At 44.9% G+C, this 11,790-nt stretch overlaps 1 long non-coding RNA gene across 1 annotated transcript; it reads left to right on the forward strand.

Annotated features, from left to right (window-relative positions):
• The first annotated feature begins 8,763 nt into the window (after nt 1-8,763).
• LOC115159795 (uncharacterized) lies at nt 8,764-9,328 on the forward strand. Its single transcript, XR_003868955.1, has 2 exons — nt 8,764-9,107; nt 9,269-9,328. It is a non-coding gene; the product is annotated as an uncharacterized LOC115159795 (long non-coding RNA).
• The last annotated feature ends 2,462 nt before the right edge of the window (nt 9,329-11,790 follow it).

Here is an 11,790-nt window from a genome sequence, read left to right on the forward strand (position 1 = left end):
GCCCAGAGCCTACTACCATAATTGCCACACTGTCAGCAGCACACCAGTCACCTAAAAAAAACACACACACAATTGCAGTGAAGACAGAGTAACACTGTTACACATCGTCACACCCTGCCACATACTGCCACATTGTCAATGGCATAACACTTTCATACAAAAGGAAAGTAAAACCTTATCTCTGCAGTAGCTGAGATCTTGGGTGTTGTGAAGTTTTGTGAAGGCGTAATAGACTGAGACAGTGTAGTAGTTTTGTGAAGGTGTAATAGACTGAGACAGCGTAGTAGTTTTGTGATGGCGTAATAGACTGAGACAGCGTAGTAGTTTTGTGAAGGCGTAATAGACTTAGACAGTGTAGTAGTTTTGTGATGGCGTAATAGACTGAGACAGCGTAGTAGTTTTGTGAAGGTGTAATAGACTGAGACAGCGTAGTAGTTTTGTGAAGTTGTAGTAGACTGAGACAGTGTAGTAGTTTTGTGAATGTGTAGTAGACTGAGACAGTGTAGTAGTTTTGTGAAGGTGTAGTAGACTGAGACAGTGTAGTAGTTTTGTGAAGGTGTAGTAGACTGAGACAGTGTAGTACAGGTTCTTGTCATAGTGCATTGTGATAGACTTGTGTCGGTCGGTGTAGTAGACTTGTGTGATAGTGTAGTATAGTTTAGTGTGGGTCGGTGTAGTATTAGACATGTGTGATAGTGTAGTATAGTTTTGTGTGGGTCGGTGTAGTATTAGACTTGTGTGATAGTGTAGTATAGTTTTGTTTGGGTCGGTGTAGTATAAGACTTGTGTGATAGTGTAGTATAGTTTTGTTTGGGTTGGTGTAGTATTAGACTTGTGTGATAGTATAGTACAGTTTTGTGTGGGTCCGTGTAGTATTAGACTTGTGTGACAGTCATTGCTTGTCTGATAACTAGCCTAGTGTATTCTCTGTGGGGGCGGTGGCATCTGCAGTCTCCTGCATGGCTAAGTGAAGCGGTGACAGCCCATCCATGACATTAAATCCCTGTTTGAAAGCTTAACTCATCTTAGCGACATCACATCATCATAAAAGCCAAGCTGCCGCCCAGCACAGACCTGCCTGTCAGCCAGATTGCAGGAACTACCAGAACAGAGTATAGAGGAGAGGAGAGGAGAGGAGAGGAGAGGAGAGGAGAGGAGAGGAGAGGAGAGGAGAGGAGAGGAGAGGAGAGGAGAGGAGAGGAGAGGAGAGGAGAGGAGAGGAGAGGAGAGGAGAGGAGAGGAAAGGAGAGGAGAGGAGCATCATCACAGACAAGAGAGAGAAACAGAGAGAGGAGGAAGGGGAGAGAGAGCGAGAGGGTGAGAGGAATAACGAGATATGGAAGTTTAGGCCTGTAACTGACAGTTAATCTGTAAGTCTATGTCGTTGTTTTTTGTTTGAATTGTTTACGTGTTCGCTATACGGGGGAAATGATAAGACAGGTGGAACTACGTGGCTAACAACTGTTGTAACGGGGATCATTATCGTAGCAACACATCTTTGGGGGTGAAGGCTTTCCCGCGCGATGTTAGCTAAGCTTTCATGTTACCGGGTGTAGTTCGTAAAGGTGAAATGTGTATGTTAGGATGAAGCGTGAATTCATGCCAGGAATATAAGTGTGAAGTTTGATTTCCTCCCTTCTGTAATAAGCAGCCAATGAGGTATTCTTTCCTTTATTCGTGTGTTCAATCTGATACTGTTATAGCTCCGGCTAAACTGTTTATGTATGTAATTACTTCAGAGTTATACCAAGCTAATAAGTCACTGTTTATGTATGTAATTGCTTCAGAGTTGTACCAAGCTAATAAGTCACTCATAAGACAAGAAGGTGTAAGAGTGTGGTTAAACTGTATTTTAATTTACTTTATAGTTCTCACGGAAGGTGATAATTCTAACTAAACTACAGAATAAAGCCGCCAGTTAAAATCAAGGAACGGTTGTGCTCGTGGTTACTGGAGGGAGTTACAGTGAGAACTCAATGCTCTTCACGAGCAAGAGGTAAAGAAGAATCTCATCCAGCTGTAAACGTCTACAAGATACCCAAATCCTGGTAGGCCCTGTCATCTGCCAGATAAGAGTTTTTGCACCTACCTGCAACCTAAGAAGAAAATCTCCACATAAGGAAGCATCGTGAGGCAACATAAGGTCAAGGCTAACAGGAAAGTCAGACACGCAAGTACAAGTCAATGCGTTTGAAGGTGGCCCTAGCCTTGTGAACTGCTAATAAGAGACTTTAAGATTACAATTCGTAAGGACTGGAGATAGTTGTGTATTTCATCAAGACGCTGGTATTATGCATTTGCTCCTTCTATCTTAATGTATCGCTGCTATGTGTATTACTGGAAAAATATTATTTGATACTTACTAAAACAATATATATATTGCTACAAAACATTAAGGGTCAGCGTACACCTATTCATTATATTTTCACCTGTAAGTTAATAGTGTAATTGTTTGGTAAGGTGTTTGTTCAAGCCTTTGTTACAAGCATTATACATGTTTATACCACGTACTAAGGTTTAAATTACCTACTCACTTATCCAAACCTTACCTAGAATTTATTTGATTTGATTTAGAATGTCAGAAAAGGGTAGTTTCACTAAAGGAGATAGAGATGGGGTGGGTCAAGTTGAGCAGCTGCAGCAACACCTCACAAACTTCAAGCCTTCATCAGAACAAACAGAGCAGCAGGAAGAGACCCAGACTGGTGTGGAGTCACGGCTGACAGCGAATGATGATACAGAAGCTGCTAATGGGACATCACAACAAGAGCCACGGAAAGGTGAGAGGGTCCGCAGGTTAACTGAAAAGGGCAGAGAACTGCGCGACGAAAGGTGGAGACAGCTCGAACATCGTTTCAGGGTCAGCTATGAGAAGTGGAAGGCTCTGGTAAAGGAAGCAAAACTGTCACTGACAGGCTGTTGCTCTGAAGACCTACTAGAAGACCTCTTAAACAAGATCAGCCATACCTCTACAGAGCTAAACCTTGTCTATGTAAATTTGCGTCAAATTGACATTCCCGACAACGATATACGCCGCAGAGTTGATACATGTGAAGCAGTTACAATGTCTATTATCAAGACTGTAAGGTGTCATTTAAAGGTCAGGGAAGAAGGTCAAAGTAACCAGATAGAGCTGCACTGGAAGGACAGCAATTCCTTGTGCATGTCTGAACTCTCACATAATTCAAGTCTCAACTATCAGCCCTCAAGCGCTTCCTCCCAGTCTCAAAGCAACTCAAAGGTCAACTCCAGACACTCAAGCGTGTTATCTGTTAAGAGACAAGAGGCTGCGGCGGAAGTTGCTGCTAACCAAGCAGCTTTAGAAGTAATGGTTAAGCAAGAACGCCAGCAAGAAGAGCTTCAGAGACTCGAAGATGAAGATAAGAAGAGGACAGCGGAGCAAGAAGCTGAGGCTGTGAAACGCAGCTTAGAAGAAGCGAGGCTGCGAGTCAAGTTAGAGGTAGAAAATGCTGCCAGACGAAGGACGCTAGAAGACAAGCGTAGAGAGTTAGACCGCCTAGAAGTGCTCAAGAAACTAAATACTGCCAAGGCGCGGATGCAAGTGTATGAGCAAGATGAAAACTCAGAGGACGAGAAGAGAGAACTACTCTCAAACTGCAAATCTGTGAAAGAAGTCATGCACAGAAGTGGCTCATTTCACAGTCTCTCACCACAACATGTTGTGACAAGCACACAACATGAAGATAGCACCAAGACCATGTTCAGGTTACTAGCGGAATCAATCAGTGAAAGCCGCCTTCCCATACCAGAACCAGTGACATTCAATGGAGAACCACTCTCGTTCACTGACTGGAAGGTCTCTTTTCAGACTCTGATAGACAGGAAGAACATACCAGCAACTGAGAAGATATATTACTTAAGAAAATATGTCGGTGGGCCTGCCAAGAAAGCCATCGATAGTTACTTTATGTTAGGAACAGAGTCAGCCTACCATGCTGCGTGGACCATTCTTGAAGAAAGGTACGGAAACAAATTCCTCATCGCCAAGTCCTTCAGAGATAAGCTCAATGCATGGCCTAAGATAGGATCCAAGGACAGTCTTGAACTTAGAGACCTTGTAGATTTTCTCCGCAGCTGTGAGGCTGCTATGTCTCAGAATAAGGGCCTGGAGGTGCTTAATGACTGTAATGAAAACCAAAAGATCCTCGCTAAACTTCCAGATTGGCTAACTTCAAGATGGAATAGAAAGGTCATAGACATCTTAGAAGAAACGGAAACCTTTCCCAGCTTCAGTCAGTTTGTGAAGTTTCTCACGCGAGAAGCCAAGATCGCTTGCAATCCTGTAACCTCCCTTCACGCTTTGAAACCAAGTGAAGATGGAAAACCTAAGATGCCAAGGATTCAAAGCCCTGGAGCAAGGGTATTAGCAACTAACTCTGATGAGAAAGATACTGTCACTAGTTGTGTCTTCTGTGAGAAGTCAGGTCATAGTCTCCACAAATGTTGGAAGTTCATGGATAAGCCCACCGCAGAGCGACAGAAGTTTGTTCAAGAGAATAAATTGTGCTTCGGCTGTTTAAGGCCTGGGCATCGTTCGAAAGATTGTGATAACAGGAACACCTGTGACACGTGTCAGAGGAGGCATCCTTCCTGCCTGCACGAAGATCGTACTAAAGAAAGGTCAAGGGACAGGAAGACAGAGCCCCCACAAGATAAGGGGACAAGTGCGTCAAGTGAGGCCATATCTAACAGAGTCGTAAGGGACATTAACAACACTCACACCTCCACAATCATTCCAGTATGGGTGTCAACCACAAGCGAGCCCGATCGTGAAGTTCTCGTGTATGCACTTCTTGACACCCAGAGCGACACCACCTTTATCCTTGAAGAGACAACAAAGGCTCTCAATACAAGGAAGGAGCCAGTACAACTGAAACTCTCTACAATGGCTTCAAGGAATACCATCGTGCCCAGCCAAAAGCTGTCTGGTTTGCAGGTTAGAGGGTTTTACCTGGAGAAGAAAATCCCTCTGCCAACTACCTACTCGAGAGAGTTTATTCCTGCAAACAGAGATCATATTCCTACTCCAGAGACGGCAAGAGCATGGTCTCATCTTGAACACATTGCGGAGGAGATTGCTCCTCAACAGAGCTGTGATGTCGGTCTCTTAATTGGCTACAACTGCTCCCAGGCTCTCCTTCCAAGAGAAATTGTGTCTGGTAAGGGAAATCAGCCTTTTGCTCAGAGAACAGACCTTGGCTGGTGCATAGTCGGCTATGGAAACCCATGTATCGACTATGGCGACGCTATTGGAGTTAGTCATCAGGTTATCGTTAGACAGGTGATGCCAAGTCTTCAATCTTCTTCCAACCTCACAAATCAAGTACACTATGTTTGTAGAACACGCGTAAGAGAGGTAATCACAGCACTGGACGTTATCAAGATGCTTGAATCCGACTTCAATGAGAGAGCTGCAGAAGAGGACCTCATATCTCAAGAGGATATCCGGTTCCTGACAAAAATGAAAGCGGGCATCAGACGCAAGGACAATGGACATTACGAGATGCCGCTGCCGTTTAAGGAAGAAAGACCCAACCTGCCGAACAATAAAACATGTGCAGTTCACCGTCTCAAGTGCCTGGAAAGGAGGCTGAGGAGAGACAAGCAGTACTACAAGGACTACACAGCATTTATGGAAGAGACCATAGCTCGTGGAGATGCTGAGAAGGTCTCCAAGGAAGAAATTAACAAACATCCAGCATGGTACATCCCACATCATGGGGTTTATCACCCACAAAAACCTGGGAAGATACGAGTCGTCTTTGACTGCTCAGCTAAGTTTCGAGAGACGTCCTTGAATGACCATCTCCTCACCGGTCCAGAGTTGACAAACACATTGCTGGGTGTCCTTTGTCGTTTTCGTAAGGGTCCAGTTGCAATCATGTGTGATGTAGAGCGCATGTTCCACCAGTTTCATGTGAAAGCAGAAGACCAAGATTATCTGCGGTTCCTTTGGTGGGAGAACGGAGATCTAGAGTCTCAACCCTCAGTGTATCGTATGAAGGTCCACTTGTTCGGCGCAGCATCATCTCCTGGTTGCGCCAACTATGGTCTCAAACATCTTGCTGCCGAAGGACGGGGAAGCTTCAGTGAGGAGTCTATCCAGTTCATAGAAAGGAACTTTTATGTTGATGATGGGTTGACGAGCGTATCGTCTGAAGCTGAAGCGGCCCAGCTGGTGAAAGAAGCAAGAGAGCTTTGCAGCATCGGCAAACTTCGGTTGCACAAGTTTATCTCTAACAGCAAGGAAGTTATAGCCACAATTCCCAAGGAAGAATGTGCTGAGGGTGCCAAAGACCTGGATATGGCTCTGGGTGAACCACACATGGAGAGAGCGCTTGGTGTACTGTGGTGTGTCGCATCAGACGAGTTCCAGTTTAGGGTAGTTGTCAAGGAACGCCCACTTACAAGAAGAGGAGTGTTGTCTACAGTAGCCTCTGTATATGATCCGCTTGGGTTTGTGGCACCCTTTGTCCTGGCAGGGAAGCAGATCTTGCAGCAGATGTGTCGTGACAAGATCGACTGGGATGACCCCATTCCAGATGACCTACGTTTCCAGTGGGAATTCTGGCTCCAAGGTCTACAAAAGTTGTCGGAAGTAAGAATCCAACGAGGCTACTTGCCATCAAGTTTCAAGGAAGTGCAGAGTTATGAGCTCCATCACTTCTCCGACGCTAGTACCTCAGGTTATGGAGAGTGCTCATACCTCAGAACAATCAGCACAGCAGGAGAAGTTCATTGCTCCCTAGTTATGGGGAAGTCGAGAGTCGCCCCTTCCAAGATTACGACCATACCACGACTGGAACTTTCAGCAGCGGTGGTAGCTGTTCGAACAAGTGACATGCTCAAAAGGGAGCTAGAGATACAAGGTCTACAGGAATACTTCTGGACAGACTCAAAGGTAGTTCTTGGCTACATCTACAATGAAGCCAGAAGATTCCACGTCTTTGTAGCTAACCGTATCCAACGCATTAAGCAAAGCACAGATCCCGAACAATGGAGATATGTGACCTCTGAAGAGAATCCTGCGGATCATGCTTCCAGAGGTCTCACATCAGAACAGCTCATGGCTTCCAACTGGTTCACAGGTCCAGACTTTCTTTGGCAAGAAGAACTTCCCAAAGGACAAGTCAAGGAGGGAGAGTTCGCAGACAATGACCCAGAGCTGCAGAAATCCCTGGTCCATGATACCCAGGCAAAGGAAGAAAGATCGTTACTAGATCACCTTCACAAGTTCTCAGACTGGGCAAGAGTGGTAAAAGCTATTGCCAGGCTCAAACGACGTGTCAAGGAAGCCATAGGCTTAAAATTGAGGTCTAGTGAAGCTACAAGCATAGAAGAAAGGAGAGAGGCAGAGCTCACCATTATAAGGTTGGTTCAAGAAGCAGCCTTCTCCCATGAGATACACAACCTTAGGCACCAGAAAGACATCAAGACCAAAGATAAAGCAAGCAAGTTGCATAAATTGAGTCCATTTCTGGATGAGCAAGGTATCCTCAGGGTGGGAGGTCGCTTGGCTCATGCAACTCTTCATTCCCACGTGAAGCATCCTGCAATCCTGCCAAGAGATAGCCACTTGTCAGTGCTGCTCGTCAAGCACTATCATGAAAGAGTACGACACCAAGGACGTGGAATAACGATCAATGAGCTGCGATCCAACGGTATATGGATCCTAGGATGCAGCAATGCAGTTTTCTCGCACATCTACAAATGTGTGAAATGCAGGAAATTCAGAAGATGTACAGAAGAGCAAAGGATGGCAGATCTTCCCAAGGAACGCATGGAGACCACGCCTCCCTTCACATACTGCGGGATGGACTGCTTTGGACCCTTCTATGCCAAGGACGGAAGAAGAGAGTTAAAGCGTTATGGGCTCCTACTCACTTGCATGGGCTCTCGAGCAGTTCACATTGAAATGCTTGATGACTTAACCACCGATGCCTTTATCAATGCCCTGCGTTCATTCATCGCCATACGTGGTAATGTTCGTCAAATCAGATGTGATCAAGGCAGCAACTTCATTGGCGCAAGACGCGAGTTTGTGGACGCCCGGAAGGAAATGGATCAAGAACGATTGAAGGAACTTGGATGCGAGTTTATCATGAACACCCCATCTTCAAGTCACATGGGTGGTGTTTGGGAAAGGCAAATCCGCACGATACGAAGTGTCTTGACATCCATTCTTGATCAGTCAGACGGAAGACTCGACAGCGCTTCTCTGCGTACCTTTCTCTATGAAGTCATGGCAATTTTAAATAGTAGGCCCCTAACTACGGAATATCTGAATGATCCATTAGGTCCAGAACCGCTCACACCAAATCACATCTTGACAATGAAGTCCACAATTCTCTTACCACCACCTGGACAGTTCATCAAGGAAGATCTTTATCTCCGCAAGAGATGGCGCAGAGTACAATTCTTAGCCAATGAATTCTGGGCAAGGTGGAAGAAAGAGTACCTCCTAAACCTCCAACACAGGCAGAAATGGAATAAGGACAGAAGAAACGCAAGTATTAATGACATTGTCATATTGCAAGATGATACTGCACCACGCAACCAGTGGAAATTGGCAAAGGTTACAGAAGTGTACCCGGGACAGGATGGCCGGGTGAGAAGATGCAAGTTACTGATCAGCGACTCAACCCTGGATGAGAGAGGTAAACGCATCACCAAACCCACCTATCTGGAGAGGCCCATCCATAAGACAGTCACCCTCCTGGAAGCCGATCAAATACCCTGCAGACCCCTTTCACAGAAATCACAGGTGATTGGTGGGAGTGTAACTGACAGTTAATCTGTAAGTCTATGTCGTTGTTTTTTATTTGAATTGTTTACGTGTTCGCTATACGGGGGAAATGATAAGACAGGTGGAACTACGTGGCTAACAACTGTTGTAACGGGGATCATTATCGTAGCAACACATCTTTGGGGGTGAAGGCTTTCCCGCGCGATGTTAGCTAAGCTTTCATGTTACCGGGTGTAGTTCGTAAAGGTGAAATGTGTATGTTAGGATGAAGAGTGAATTCATGCCAGGAATATAAGTATGAAGTTTGATTTCCTCCCTTCTGTAATAAGCAGCCAATGAGGTATTCTTTCCTTTATTCGTGTGTTCAATTTGATACTGTTATAGCTCCGGCTAAACTGTTTATGTATGTAATTACTTCAGAGTTGTACCAAGCTAATAAGTCACTCATAAGACAAGAAGGTGTAAGAGTGTGGTTAAACTGTATTTTCATTTACTTTATAGTTCTCACGGAAGGTGATAATTCTGACTAAACTACAGAATAAAGCCGCCAGTTAAAATCAAGGAACGGTTGTGCTCGTGGTTACTGGAGGGAGTTACAAGGCCTTTGTGGTTATTTTACATTTACATTTCAGTCGTTTAGCAGATGTTCTTATCCAAAACGACTTCAAATAAGCGCATTCAAATAACCCACCTGTGTATCTAAAACAACCACATCATGACCACATTATAATTATTTTATTAACCTTCTTTAATGTGAATGTGTCCCAATAGTCAGGCATGTCACCTGAGATACAAGTCAGTATTCGACTTCCATCCATGTCTGAGGAAGTCAGGAGATTTTTATTTATTTATTTATTTAGTTCACCTTTATTTAACCAGGTAGGCAAGTTGAGAACAAGTTCTCATTTACAATTGCGACCTGGCCAAGATAAAGCAAGCAGTTTGATACATACAACAACATAGAGTTATACATGGAGTAAAACAAACATACAGTCAATACTATAGTAGAAAAATAAGTCTATATACAAAGTAGGCAAATGAGGTGAGATAAGGGAGGTAAAGGCAAAAAAGGCCATGGTGGCAAAGTAAATACAATATAGCAAGTAAAGCACTGGAATGGTAGATTTGCAGTGGAAGAAAGCGCAAAGTAGAAATAATGGGGTGCAAAGGAGCTAAATAAATAAATACAGTAGGGGAAGGGGTAGTTCTTTGGGCTAAATTATAGATGGCTATATACAGGTGCAGTGATCTGTGAGCTGCTCTGACAGCTGGTGCTTAAAGCTAGTGAGGGAGAAAAGTGTTTCCAGTTTTAGAGATTTTTGTAGTTTGTTCCAGTCATTGGCAGCAGAGAACTGGAAGGAGAGGCGGCCAAAGGAGGAATTGTCTTTGGGGGTGACCAGAGAGATATACCTGCTGGAGCGTGTGCTACAGGTGGGTGCTGCTATGGTGACCAGCAAGCTGAGATAAGGGGGAACTTTACCTAGCAGGGTCTTGTAGATGACCTGGAGCCAGTGGGTTTGTCGACGAGTATGAAGCGAGGGCCAGCCAACGAGAGTGTACAGGTCGCAGTGGTGGGTAGTATATGGAGCTTTGGTGACAAAACGGATGGCACTGTGATAGACTGCATCCAATTTATTGAGTAGGGTATTGGAGGCTATTTTGTAAATGACATCGCCGAAGTCGAGGATCGGTAGGATGGTCAGTTTTACGTGGGTATGTTTGGCAGCATGAGTGAAGGATGCTTTGTTGCGAAATAGGAAGCCAATTCTAGATTTAACTTTGGATTGGAGATGTTTGATGAGAGTTTACAGTCTAACCAGACACCTAGGTATTTGTAGTTGTCCACATATTCTAAGTCAGAACCGTCCAGAGTAGTGATGCTGGACAGGCTGGCAGGTGCAGGCAGCGATCGGTTGAAGAGCATGCATTTAGTTTTACTTGTATTTAAGAGCAGTTGGAGGCCACGGAAGGAGAGTTGTATGGCATTGAAGCTTGTCTGGTGGGTAGATAACACAGTATCCGAAGAAGGGCCAGCAATATACAGAATGGTGTCGTCTGCGTAGAGGTGGATCAGAGACTCACCAGCAGCAAGAGCGACATCATTGATGTATACAGAGAAAAAAGTCAGCCCAAGAATTGAACCCTGTGGCACCCCCATAGAGACTGCCAGAGGTCCGGACAACAGGCCCCCCAATTTGACACGCTGAATTCTATCAGAGAAGTAGTTGGTGAACCAGGCGAACCAATTATTGGAGAAACCAAGGCTATTGAGCCTGCCGATGAGGATGTGGTGATTGACAGAGTCGAAAGCCTTGGTCAGGTCAATGAATACGGCAGCACAGTATTGTTTCTTATTGATGGCGGTTAAGATGTCGTTTACGACCTTGAGCGTGGCTGAGGTGCCCCCATGGCCAGCTCTGAAACCAGATTGCATAGCGGAGAAGGTGTGGTGGGATTCGAAATGGTCGGTAATCTGTTTGTTAACTTGGCTTTCGAAGATTTTAGAAAGGCAGGGTAGGATAGATATAGGTCTATAGCAGTTTGGGTCAAGAGTGTCCCCTCCCCTTTGAAGAGGGGGATGACAGCAGCTGCTTTACAATCTTTGGGAAACTCAGATGACACGAAAGAGAGGTTGAACAGGCTAGTAATAGGGGTTGCAACAATTTCGGCAGATAATTATAGAAAGAATGGGTCCAGATTGTCTAGCTGATTTGTAGGGGCCCAGATTTTGCAGCTCTTTCAGAACATCAGCTGACTGGATTTGGGGAGAAGGAGAAATGGAGAAGGCTTGGGCGAGTTGCTGTGGGGGGTGCAGTGCTGTTGACCGGAGTAGGGGTAGCCAGGTGGAAAGTATGGCCGGCCGTAGAAAAATGCTTATTGAAATTCTCAATTATAGTGGATTTATCAAAGGTGACAGAGTTTCCTATCCTCAGTGCAGTGGGCAGCTGGGAGGAGGTGTTCTTATTCTCCAAGGACTTTACAGTGTCCCAGGAAGCAAATTTCTGCTTGAAAAAGCTAGCCTT

Source organism: Salmo trutta, chromosome 23 (assembly GCF_901001165.1).
Source record: "Salmo trutta chromosome 23, fSalTru1.1, whole genome shotgun sequence".
NCBI lineage: Eukaryota > Metazoa > Chordata > Actinopteri > Salmoniformes > Salmonidae > Salmo > Salmo trutta.